Source organism: Orussus abietinus, unplaced genomic scaffold (assembly GCF_000612105.2).
Source record: "Orussus abietinus isolate OABI.00-Male unplaced genomic scaffold, Oabi_2.0 scaffold59, whole genome shotgun sequence".
NCBI classification, from domain to species: domain Eukaryota; kingdom Metazoa; phylum Arthropoda; class Insecta; order Hymenoptera; family Orussidae; genus Orussus; species Orussus abietinus.
This window is the reverse complement of record NW_019395985.1, coordinates 294,689-306,954: the sequence shown is the minus strand read 5'-3', so window position 1 is coordinate 306,954 and position 12,266 is coordinate 294,689.

Here is a 12,266-nt window from a genome sequence, read left to right as displayed (position 1 = left end):
AGGGGCTCATTTTCTTTTTTCCCTCCTCTCTCTCTTTTTTTTTTTTAGAGGGAGGGGGGACGCGATGCACCGGCACCCGCAGATGTCTCGGGGATTTGCACTTTTTAATATGCATCCGGAGAGCCGGGCACAGGCTCGTCCACCCGAGAAGCCCGAGATGGTCGTGCCGAAGGACTCGGAGGGGGGGTCCTTGCGAAGTGGAGGGGAACGCTTTTGGTGCCTTCCCAATATACGTATATTTTTTTATTTCTTCTTTTCAAACTTTCCTCGACACGTTTCCCAGCTCGTGAAACGGTCAAAACGGCTCGCTCGCGATATTTCGCGTTTTTAACGATTTTTCTTGTTTTCCGAAGAGGCCGCCTCTTCTTCTTTCGACAGGGGGGCTCCGCGATGCGAACCCGATACGCGCCGGTCTCTTTGGTTTTACTGTTCTCCGGTTTTTAGCGCGAGGGAATTAGCATTATATACGGCCTGAATTATTCATGTACCCCAGGGAGAGATGTTAAATAAGCATTGATAACGTTTACTCCGACGTGCGTATCGCAAAACGCGATATCCCGCTCCTCCCGCTTTCGACCACTTCTTGAGAACCTCGATCGTACTTTGTTGCACTTGAGGGACGTGATTCGATTTTTTTTCTCTCTCTCTCTCCTCTTTTCCTTCGCCGGGAAATCGGCCGCGCGCGCATTCGCAGACCACAAAGTGAGTCTAATCGAGCCGAACGAAAGCCGGGAATCCGGCGTGAAATTGCAAAATTGATACGCCGCAAGAAAGGGGAGGGAGGTTGGCAAAACGTAAACGGCCGCCGCGATCGCAACGGCCGCGCCGTTAAACGCCTCTTGACGCCGAAGACGGGACCCGTTCCGGCGATACTTTTAAATCCCGATCGATCCGAGCGAGACTTTTCGTTCCTCCCTTTCAGACTCGATATACGATATATTTCCAGCCGCGATGTAACGCTCCTTAACGAAACGTTAATGAACCGAGGTTCCCCTCGAACCTGGTCGCCGACGACGTCCGTCGGAGCCGTTACCTAAGAACGCGTCAGGGAAACGAGACGAAAATACTGCGAAAAAAGAAAATATGGGGGGAAAAACGAAGACGGAGATCGACGCGATACGGGGAATTCGCGGATGAAGGAACGGCAAAACGGATTTCCCTGCACGGTGGCGGGGGGCGCTAAATGTCGACATTAGCCCCGACGCTCTCTCGGCGGTCCGCCGCCTCGTATAATCCGATCGAGCCAACCTCCTTATCTTACGCCGGGTGCAGTCGGGTGCAGCCGATCGGCACCGCGCGGATAAGACACTCGCCGTTAATCGGGAGGGAAGGAAACGGAGACGTGTCCACTGGGGCGAGCCGTTGTCCGCTCAAACGAGCTCGAGAGTGCGCCCACCTGTCAGGTGGATTTCGCGTTTCCGTTTAACGGCTGTGCCGATTGCAAACGGCGTCGCGTTACGCAACGAGCGCGGAGTGACTCAAATGTCCTCGAGCAATTATCCCCGTGACATTATTTTCACAAGTTTATTCATTAACGACCGCGCGGGTTGGAAAGATATCCTAACGCGTTCGGAACTCCCTGAAGATAATCGATCGCGGATAATCGTTGCCAGTGCAGGGGTCGTTCCGGCGCGGCCCGTCCGCGAAAAATCCCGGCAAGACGGCGCGCGTCTCGCCTCCGAGTCGGACGAAAATATAAAATTGATTCGGCCGGTGCGTGGCGCGAGGTTAGGTTGGGGCAGCGCGCCCCCCTCCCACCTTCCCCAACCTTCGCGGTTCTCCCGCCACCCCGCCGCAGTCGTTCTCCCACCGCTCGCGGAACGGCCGCAGCGCGGGCCCCCTCTGAGCCGCCACCGCCCCTCTAGCCGCGACTCGTCGCCACTGTATTCCTGGCGTTTCACGCTGCAAGGTCAACAAACTTCTCCCCGATAAAGAAGGAACGAGCGACTCGCCGCGCAACGGAGACGGCCGCGCGAGCCCTCCCTGCGAGGGGGTAAATGAAAAACGGAACCGTTTGAAATTGTAACAGGGGCAACTGCGGCGCGTCCGGGCCGGAGGGGAAATTGCTCCCGATACCTTTAAAGGGGCGCGATCCCTCCCGCGACTCGAGCAACGAACGTGTCATTTCATCCTCTCCTCCCCGCTGTTCGCCCTTCGCATCCTCCACCCCTTTGAGACGCCGCGGTCCGACCCGTCGGCATGGATCGCGGCGCCGTTTCCCGCCAAGGAACAACCCCCCTTCTCCCTGTTAGCTTGGGCCGGGGTTTTAGCGCGGGATGGGGTGGTCGGTCGTTCCTCCGGGACTAGGGGTGAATGGAAGAAATTGTTACAACGAGGGGGATTCTCTGCCCTTTTCTGCCCTCCTCCTTTCTTCTCGCGACACCTGTGACGTTGTTCGAGGGGGTTCGTCCCTCGCGGGGGTGGGGGTTTCGGGGGACGGGACCACGTGGCTGGTTAAAGGGCCTCGCGTGGGGTTCCTCGATGGGCGGTTTGCTGTCTCCGTCATATTATTTGCCCGTTTCTCCGGTTTGCTTTTCTATTTTTCTTTGGTTTTATTTTTTGTCATCGGTGCATCGGGGAAGTTCGAACGGGCCCCGAGTTCCCGCCTAACGGACGCGCCGCGCTGCGCCTCCTCGCGGGACCCTCTAGCGGTGAACGGACGCCGGACTCTCGCGGCGCGACCTAGCCGGGAGAGATCGGTTAAGGTTATGTTGGTTAAGGTTGCCGCCGCGGCCCGCCCCCCGCGGCCGAAGGTCGTCTCGCCGCGGAAGGACGAGGTGGTGCTCCCTCCTCGCGGGGCGGCCGCCGACTGGCCGGGACACGCGGCGCGCGCACCTCGGGCCCCGAGTCGCCATCTTTTTTTATTTGCCGCTGGGCCCTGCCCGCGGACTCGCCCTTTCCCCTGGACCGCGTGGCATGCTCCGACGTTCCGATTTACGAGAATCGCCGGCAGAATCTTCTAACGCTACGTTTCATTTTCTTTTTACGTCTGTCGGGACAAGATTTGATAACCTGGGCAATGGATTCGGGTATTCGGGCACCCGTGTCCTGAACTTCGGCACATCGAAAGACCGGACCCCTCCGGACCGAGACTTTCTCCCGCGACCGTGGAGGGGAGATGAAGTCCGTTCGGCAACCTCGCCGATTTTCGCGCACAAATTGAACGTTACATCCGACGGCCGATAAAATATGCTCCATAAATTAATTGGCCATTTTTTGTCGCGAGGTGGACGCACGTTTGTTACCCTATCCCGTGTCTCGCGCGTCCCACCTTATTTTACCGCAATTTCTCCCGGGGAGCCGAAATCGGAAAATCAAGAATTTAATCGTCGCGTTTAGAATATCGCGAAGGTTTCTTTTTAAATATTGTAATTCTGTTCTTGATTTTTTTTTCATTCGCTTAGTTGGGTCTCTTATCCTCTTCCCTTTTACTCGGGCTAGCAGGAGTTTCTCCGGCGATTTCGGCGGCACCCCCTGCCGGTCGGTAGTAAAAGTACGAGCGATTTACGAGGAATCGGTGAACTTTTACCGCGAGGGGGGCCCGCCGATGGAGGGGGGCCAGGAGGAGGCCCAGGTCCACTTTTGGAAACCTGTTACCCGCCGAGAAAGGATCCCGGGCCCGCTCCCGCCCTCGGGCGATGGGCCCGCCTCTGGATGTGCTCCCAATATATATCGATACCTCGAGGTCGATCGGACCGACGAGGTCTCCGACGTGTCCAGAAATTGCGAACGAAAGGGCGTAGCCGTATAAGTTAAAAAAAAAAAAAATCCCTCAAGTCGGTTCTAGATGCGAATGCGAATCGACCAGATCAAGAGTGGAAAAACTCCGAACGCTTTCAGAATTCTTTTTCCGTGGGTTAGGAGTCTAGCACCACCGTCTGGATTTTTTTACAAGTAAACCTTTGGTTGCTTCCGAGGGTGTACATTTTTTAAGTCGATCGAAGCGGTGGTTAACGGTCCCAAAAATCCGAAACCCCATGTATGGTCCGACCTCGTCGCCCGGAGTGCAGGTAAGGGGTCCTTTTTTTTCCTGGCGACCCCAGTCGTTCCCTGCGGGTCTTCGTTCGCAGGTGAGTCCAGGGGAAACCTGGCCGGGGGGCTGTGGGAGCGGTCGCCGAATACTTTTCACTTTTAATCCGAGCCCGCCACCTTGACCCAGTGCGCTGCTCTTTAGAGTGTACCGAGAAATCGAGCAACTCGATACATCTCGGACCCGAGCTAATTCGGACCGTCTCGGCTGTTTTTTACCCCTTGCCTCTCGGCCTCTCTCGGTCGCATTTTCGAAATGCTTCCGGACACGGTGGAAACCCAGTTCGAGATCGACTCGTCTTGAAGGTCTCGTCGAGAGAAAATGCCGATGAGAAAAATTCAAGATGATCCTTGTAAATTTAAACGACGGGAATTTCGGGGCTGGGTTTTGGCCCTTGAAAAAAAGGGAATATCGCGCCGATCGAGCCGCGGCTCGAAAATAGCCAGGAAGATGCAGTCGATCCCGCTAACTGCGTCCACCTTTTTGGGGCTGCATCCCCCGGGCTCGGGGAAATCCGAGGATCGGGCCGAAAACCCCGTTTTCCCCGAAATTGTCGGTCCCCGCCCGCCTTCGAGTCGCTTTCAATTGAATTGGCCGGATGAACGGGGAAAGAGGGAAAAATAAAAGCCCCGAAAGAGAACCGAAAATAAAAAAGGGAGGACGAAGTACGCGAGGACGCCAAAGCCATTCGAGTGACGACACGGAAACGGTAATCTCCAGGGGACATGCATCGCCCGAAAATCCCTGGGCTAGCTTAGGGGGGCGATCGATTTGCATTTTATGCAACGCGTTTTCCTCCTTCCTTTTTTTTTTCCCTCCCCTCGGAAGAGCGAGTAAATAATTGCACGTAAGACGAGGAGGAATATCTTCTCCGGGAATTTTTTCATTTTTAATCGACCCGTCGAATGGTGGCCGTTAAACGACCTCGTCCAGCTAGGCCCTGTTGCGCGTTTTCGTTTCCTCGGGAGAGAGCGAAAAGGAGAGATCGGACAAGGAGGAGCGAAAAATTGAAATGTTTATCGGGCGCTCCCCTCCCTCCCTCGACAATTGGCCTTTACGCCGCGGAATTAACGGGTGAATTAACATATCGACGCGCGGCGGGGGAATAAAACGGCCGTTAATCGGCCTCGTTAAGCCGGGGTCCGATTGTACGTTTTCGAAGGGCGCGTTTATATATCTCGCGATCGCGCGGGCACGCCGCCGTTATACGAACGCTCGTTAGAGCCTGCACCTCGGCAATTCCCCGGATTGCGGGCCGATAATCGTCGCGACTGTCGATTGGCGTATCGACGCGCGTTTCCGCTCGTTAATATACCCGTCGTTGTCGAACGTATCGAAACGGTCATCCGGGATCATCGAGGAAAAATCCCGGTTTCCTGGGAAAACGCGCCGAGATTTTGCCGCCATAAATGTCTCGAGGGTCTCAGGAGGAACGAGATAAACGAAAAGTGCTCTCGTCTGCACTTGGGAATCGGTTGACGGGGGGGAAAAAAAAAGTATGGTAGACAATGAGCGGGATTCGATCCGGCGCTTAACGATCTTTCATCGGTGGCGTAACGTCATCGACATCCCGGACACGTGCCATACGTGTTGCATTAGCAATTCAAATCTGATGTAACGGTTCCCCGTGGGGATTACTATCGCAAAGACGCGGAATTAATGGTCCCCAATAATTGTCGCTAATTCCTCGAGTGGTCGATCAATGCGAGGGGGGTCCGATTAAATAACGCTCGCGTGTCGCCACGGTGCGATCGACCGCGGACATTAGACTGCGCGTTGCGCCAAAATTCCTCGGTTGAATATTAACGTTCGCATACGCGGAACGCGGATCACGATTCGGGATCGAATCGCAAAGTTCGGTGCAACAAGTCGAGGTCTAATTCGGAGACCCCGGTCTCCGGCGGGCGGGCAAGATGGCGGCGATGCGGCGGTCCTTTAACCTCGGAATTGGCGAAGGAGAGAGACGCGCCCGAATCGGTCGACGAACTCTTGCCGTCCCCTGGTCGGGGCTTTCTTTCTCTCGCCTCGTCCTCTCTTTCTCTACCGTGGGTACGCCCGTTGCGCGCCTTTGCTGACCTTTGATCGCCGCCGAAATCGGGGCCTCGCCGCAAGGAAAGGGAGGAAACAGACATCCTCTCTGCCTCGAGGCGCTGCGTACGTTCGCTAAATAAATCCCCGAAAAGCGACGGATTTTCTCCCCGGAGGGTACCCGCGAGCGAAATTAGCGGCGAAAAGTGCTCCGAAATCCCGGCAGGCATCGAGGCCCCTGCGCGGTCGGACTCGCACCTCGGGAGTCGAATTAAGCGGAGTCTTTGTCGTTCTCCCCCGGGGAGGGGACGCGCGCGGGAGCGAGGAGGACGGAGATACCCCCGGAGCGCTCCTCGGCCCCGAAGTCGGCGTCGAATCGACGACTCTCGCGGAATCCCGCGAGTTCCAATTAACCTACTTCGAGTGCCCCCCTGGAGGACCGTCGAATCGCTCGGCGACTCTCGCGCGGTCCTCGAGTATCGATTCTCGACTCCTTTCGCGCGGAATCGCAGCCAACGGTCACGTGGATTCCTCGGCCATTATGCAATAACGCAGTGCCCTGAGCGAGGGTCGATTCCATCGCGCGAGGATAGTATCCGTTACGTATACGCGTCATGACCGACGAATATATCGCAAATACCACGGAGAAACGTTGCAAATGACAAATTCCATCCGCGAGGTTAAACCGGGACGCGTGAATTATGCGTCGACTTCGCGAAGCGAGGTTAGGACGCGCACTTGGCGCGCCACGCGGCCGCGTCTCGCGTGCACTTGGCGCGCTCGGAGTGCACGCGTCGTTAAGCGTCGCGTGGCGGTAGATGCAGGCGTGGTTCCTTGCCCTCTGTCGCGTATTTATATCTAGCGAGTGGCGAGCAAGAGGAGTCGTTTCGCGCCGAACCGATCCCTCCTCTTTCCGAGGCCGGGAGGAACAAGCCAGATATCGCGGCCGCGAGATGCGCCTCGATAGGAAAAAGGAAAAATAAAGAAGGGGCCTCGTTAACGCCGTTAAGGCGATACGAAAGTGGCGTCCGACCGCGCTCGACCTGGACCGCCTCCGAACGGAATTTTTCAGATTTTCTTTTTTCCGTTCTCGAGCTCCCGCCTCGGGATTCGCCGTGGTCGCGGACTTACCGAATGGAACTCGAGTCGAGTCCCTACGAAATTTGTCGAAATGGAAAAGTGCCCTCGTTTCCATATGTTTGCTCGTCTCGGGAGACTAAGGGAGCGCGTCGTTGCGCCGTTATTACGGCTGGCAGGGCCGAAACGTTTTAACGGCGGAGTCGTGACACTCGTTGGAGGCTAACCAGCGGGACAGGACGCACGCGGCCCGCCGTTTGCGTTTGCGTTTGCGTTTGCGACGGATAAATATAGTCGGATCGCGTCTCCGAAACGGTCCGGGCCGAGAGAGGCTAAGGCCTTCCAGGCCTGCAACTGCCCCGGACAGTTGCAACTGCAGAGGGACGCCTCGTCGCTCGAAGACGCGGATGCTGGCCCTAGTACGTAGCCAGCCACTCTTAATTATAAATGGCGTCGAGAGCCTTTCGCAATATTTTTCTCATCCCCTTGCATCTTTATCTCTCTTCCCTGGATTTTCGTAACGCAGGGTTGCAACGGTGAAATCGGGACAATCGGGGAAAGTTTAGAAAATTTCCGGGGGATTTTCTGGACCGAATGCAATGAGTCTCACCTGTGCGGCCAATCCGTTAACGTAATGGCGAGTTAAATCGAGGGCATTACATCGGCGGCAATATTTTGGCGGGCGTCGCTCGCGAAAGTTACGCGGGGGCCCTCCGGAACCTGGTAGCGCGGTCCGAGACCGAAATAAAAGGAGAAAAGAGAGAAAAAGCAAAAGGAACGAAAGGAGGAGCGAAGTTTCGACGTTCACTTTCGAGGCTATGTGCGGCTCCTCGAGGCGACTCCTTTGAGCGGCGCATTTTCGCGGAGGAAAAGTCGAAACGCGGTTACACCGACGCTTTTCCACCCCCCCAACCCCCAAATCGCGATTCCATTCTAATCTCCCTTGATATTAAAAATGCAATCGAAAGTAGCAATAAATCGAGAGACGGGGTATTCGTAATTTTGCCAATTTTTTCTTTTTTTTGTATTTGTTTTTTTTTTAACGAAGCAGAGGGACTTTAAGAATTTCTGCAGCCCTTTCCGCATTTCTCTTGAAATTCTCAGGAAATTCTGAAATTCGATGGGGTGAGGTGCCTGCTATCGGAGGAGGTCTCTCTCTCTCATCTCCCTTCGGGTCTTTTCCCGGGGCAGAGCCGCGGTCGAGGGTGGCCGGTGCTAATTAAAAGTAATGCGAAAAAAGGTGAAAAGAGGGCAGAAGGGGATGGTTGTCGCTCTTGTAACGGGAATTTACGAAGACCCGCCTTTCCTCTTTGGCCCTTTGGCCCCGCGCGTCTAGAAAGAGGACTCTAAAAAGAGTGCGGATCATTTTTGCCCCCGTCACCCTCTCCTTGGGGTCCTTTTTCCCCGGGGGATGCGAAAACCGAGAGGCTCCCTTTGCGAGGACCCGCCGGACGTCGGGAAATCTAGGAAATGGAATTTCTGGGGGGATTTCTCGACAAGCGATCGGCGCTGAAAAAGTGGAAGATAAATCGCCTCCCGGATTCCTTCACGCCTGGCTGTATTTTTCATGATTAATAACGATCGATATTAAAATTGCGTATTTATAAACGAAGTTAAAGATAAAAAAATAATCGAGCGATCGCAAAGTCGAGAGGTGAAATTCGCGGTTCGGGTCGCCCCCGCGACAGGCGGCGAATTCGGGGGTCGATTTTCCCCGCGGAGTCCCGAAAGGCGGAATCCCTGAAAAATCCAGGACCTCGGCCGGTCCCGGCGATGTCGGCTGCCCGAGTGGTTCGATATCGGTGTGTATAGACGGAGGTTACGTGGGAGGGTGTAGGTATCGGGACGTCTCCCTCTCTCTCCCACCTTCCCCTTCCGCTCGCACCCTCGGAGGTGCAGCGAGCGCCTGCAACTCGGGGTATAATCGCCTAAACCTAAAATCGATACACTAGTGGAGAAAAATGTCGGCGAATGTCCCGGGAGATAAATGGCGGCTCATTGGAAACCCTTCTGCCACGGCCCCCCGCGGCGGGGGATAGGTGGGTGGCGCCGCCGCCTCCGCACCCCAGCGAGCTTCCGGTGCACCTCCACCCCCTGTAAGGTTGTCGCTTGGTTCGACCCCTTCCTCGTTCACCCTTCGATCGAACCCTTCCGGGAATCCCTGGCCCTCCGTAAATTCCCCCTGACCCCACGCGAGGTCGTGGAGGGATTTCGGCAACGACCTTGCCGGTCATTCGAGGGGACCTTGATTTTTCTGAATTGACAAAACATTTTTTTGCCAAGATTACGGGACGACTTCCAAAAGGCCATTTCCTCGAAAACTCGAGAAAATCGCAACGCGGGAGGATTACCAGGGATTTTCATTTCTTTCTTGAAAAATAAATATCTCGCACCTTGGACCGTTTTCTTTCTCTTTATTGGCGCATCTGTCCGTGATTCGCGAATATCGCAAGTTGGGAAGTGCCATCCCGGCAGGGTCGAAAGTGAAATTCGCGAGATCGGGGGGCGGGAAGAGACCGGAAGGTTATCGCGGAAGTTTCGAGGGAAACGAGCCGGGAGGGGGGGAACGTTTTGCCTCTCCTTTTCTTCTTTTGTCTCCCATTGAGCCAGTTGGCAAGTTCGCGGGAAGGGAAAAGGGTCGCGTGCAAAGGAAGGGGTAAAAGAAAAAAGAGGGAAATCGCGAACTCGCGGGATTCTGGGCCGAGCGATGGATTCCCTTCCCGGGTTTCTCGGTCCTTTCGCGTTTTTCTTTTTTCCTCTGTCCGGCGACGACGAGAATTAGCATAATTAGCCGCGGCGTTTGTCGACTCGGTCATCGCGCTTCGGGGAAGGCGAACTTTCGAAATGTCTGCTCCGGTGATCCCGCCGATGGTCAGGCCTCGCATAATCGCCGATAATATTCGATCGACCCTTGACTCTTCCCCCTTTTCTTACATTTTCAATTAAAAGGAATCGAGCGCGAGAAAGTTGACTGGGAAATTGTGGGGATAACGAGTCACGCGGTTTTGATCGGCCTGGGAAGTACTTTACGGGAAGTGAACTTACGTTTTTCCCCTTAAAATATTTGCAAATAAATATGTAAAATATTTCTTTCTTCGTTTTTTTAATATTTTACGTCCTGCAAATTTTTTTTAAAGGAATCAGGGTTCATTTTAAGACGAGCCAGCATGAAAATTCGAATTAAAATAATTTCCACGCTTCTATCCCTCGTTCCCGAAATAAATCGAGTGATTTACCCGTTACAAAGTCATTAGAACGTTAAATTACTCTTCCTAGAATTTAATTTTATCTCTCCGCTGTCTCTTATCGACTCCGCAACATTTTGTAACAGGGACGAATCGATTGCACGGAATAATCGCGTTAATTGGCTCGTTCCCTTCACGAAGGAATTTTTTTTTTCCTTTTTCGAAAACTCGTGCGACAGCCCGGAAGAAAAAAGTACTTTATCACCCGACATGGGACGCGTCCGGGCAAATCTGTCGGTCCGCGTCGAGAATCGGCAGAAAATGAAGAAAAGGCTATCCCCTGCTATCGGTCGGTATCGAGCCACTTAGAGGTAATCTTAATTAACGACGTGGACTTCCTTGATTTGGCGTAAAAAGAACCGTCGATGGTTATTAACCGATCGAAGGTTCACCAGGACGGATACCGTTCGATCGGCGGCGATCGATCGCTCGTTCCGTCCGACGAGGACACGGCGGGGACCGGGTAAAAAAAATCTCGATGATTACCCTCCCTCCTTTTTAATCCTTCCTTCTCGGTACTTGGATAAATCGGGAGAATCGAATTAAACGGGAATTTGATCGAAATTCCGTCCTCGGGACGTAGGTCCGGATCGAGCGATGTCGTCGCGCGAAAACGGGAAGACGCGACTCGAATCGACCCCTCCCGATTATTTTTCCCCGATAGAAATCCGGAATTTTTAATCTCGAAACTGCCTTGTCGACGTTACCCAAAAGGTCACCCCGCCGACTCGCTAAGGCCGTGGGACAATACAAAATTCGGAATGCCGCGGGAATTACGAGGGCCGACTGTACCAAGGGCAAACTCGACGCGTAATGAGATTTCGCGCGAGACGGGAAAACTTGACTGCGGAATTTCTCTTCTATCGCGGGTCCGCCCTGCCGCCCCGCGCCATTATTGGCTTAATATTGCACGTTGCGTTTCATTTGTCTCGTTCGGATCGGTGCCCCCCTCCGCTTCCTCGACTTTCTTCGATTCCCTCGTACATGCCTGATCACGGCCGAATAAAATAATTTCCCGAGGAAGGAGGCCCTCCTCGTTGGCGGCAAGATGGCGGCGCAATCGTTGGCCGTTACAAGCTCGCGAGGACGATCTCCGCCGCGTCGCCGCGAGAAAAAGTAGAAGGACGCGTCAAGGGCTTCATCGCGAGCCGTCCGTCGAAACAACGGCCGTTCCGTTTCTTCCCGCCGCTCGCCCGTCCTCGCGCGTTTCCATCGAGGTCGTTCAGCCTTCTCGCGCGCGAAATGCGATCGACTTTTTAACGAGAATAATAATTCCCACATCCGCCGTTCCGCCCATCGAAAGAAAATCCACCCAGGGGGATAAAATCTCGCGTTCTTCCCGCGCAAGATGGCGGTCGATCGCTCGGCGTCGCGGCGCCGGTCCCGACCTATCGGGGCGCCGATCCTTCGCGCGCCGGCCGGAAGTGTCGCGATTAGAGAAGCTCGCCCGCTTTTTTTCCCTGCCCGAGTGATATCGATTCGAAGTTCCCTCTCTCTCTCTCTCTCTTTTTCTCTCTTTCTCCCCGCAGGCAGAGAGGAAGCGAGAAAGGGAGATGGAGCAAGAGAGAGCGAGAGGGACGCGCGTCCTCTGGTCGTTCTCCGGCGCGCGTACCGTGCGACTCGGCGGCGGCGGCGATCGCGCTGCATCGCGGGCACATCGCGACGAGGGGGGGACGGAGGTGGCGAGAGGGGAGCGGGAGGGGGAGGACGCGCTGGCCGGGGATCTCCCACCCTCCGCGCTCGGCCGACCTCCCCCTCCGCGACGCGGGCTCCCCTCTTCCGCCTCCCCTCGTCGGAGTCCCGCGAGTCCCCCGCCACGAGCTTCCCCGCTCTCGCTGCGTCCCTCTCGCTCGCCCGGAGAGCCGCGTGGCGGCGTCCTCCTCCTC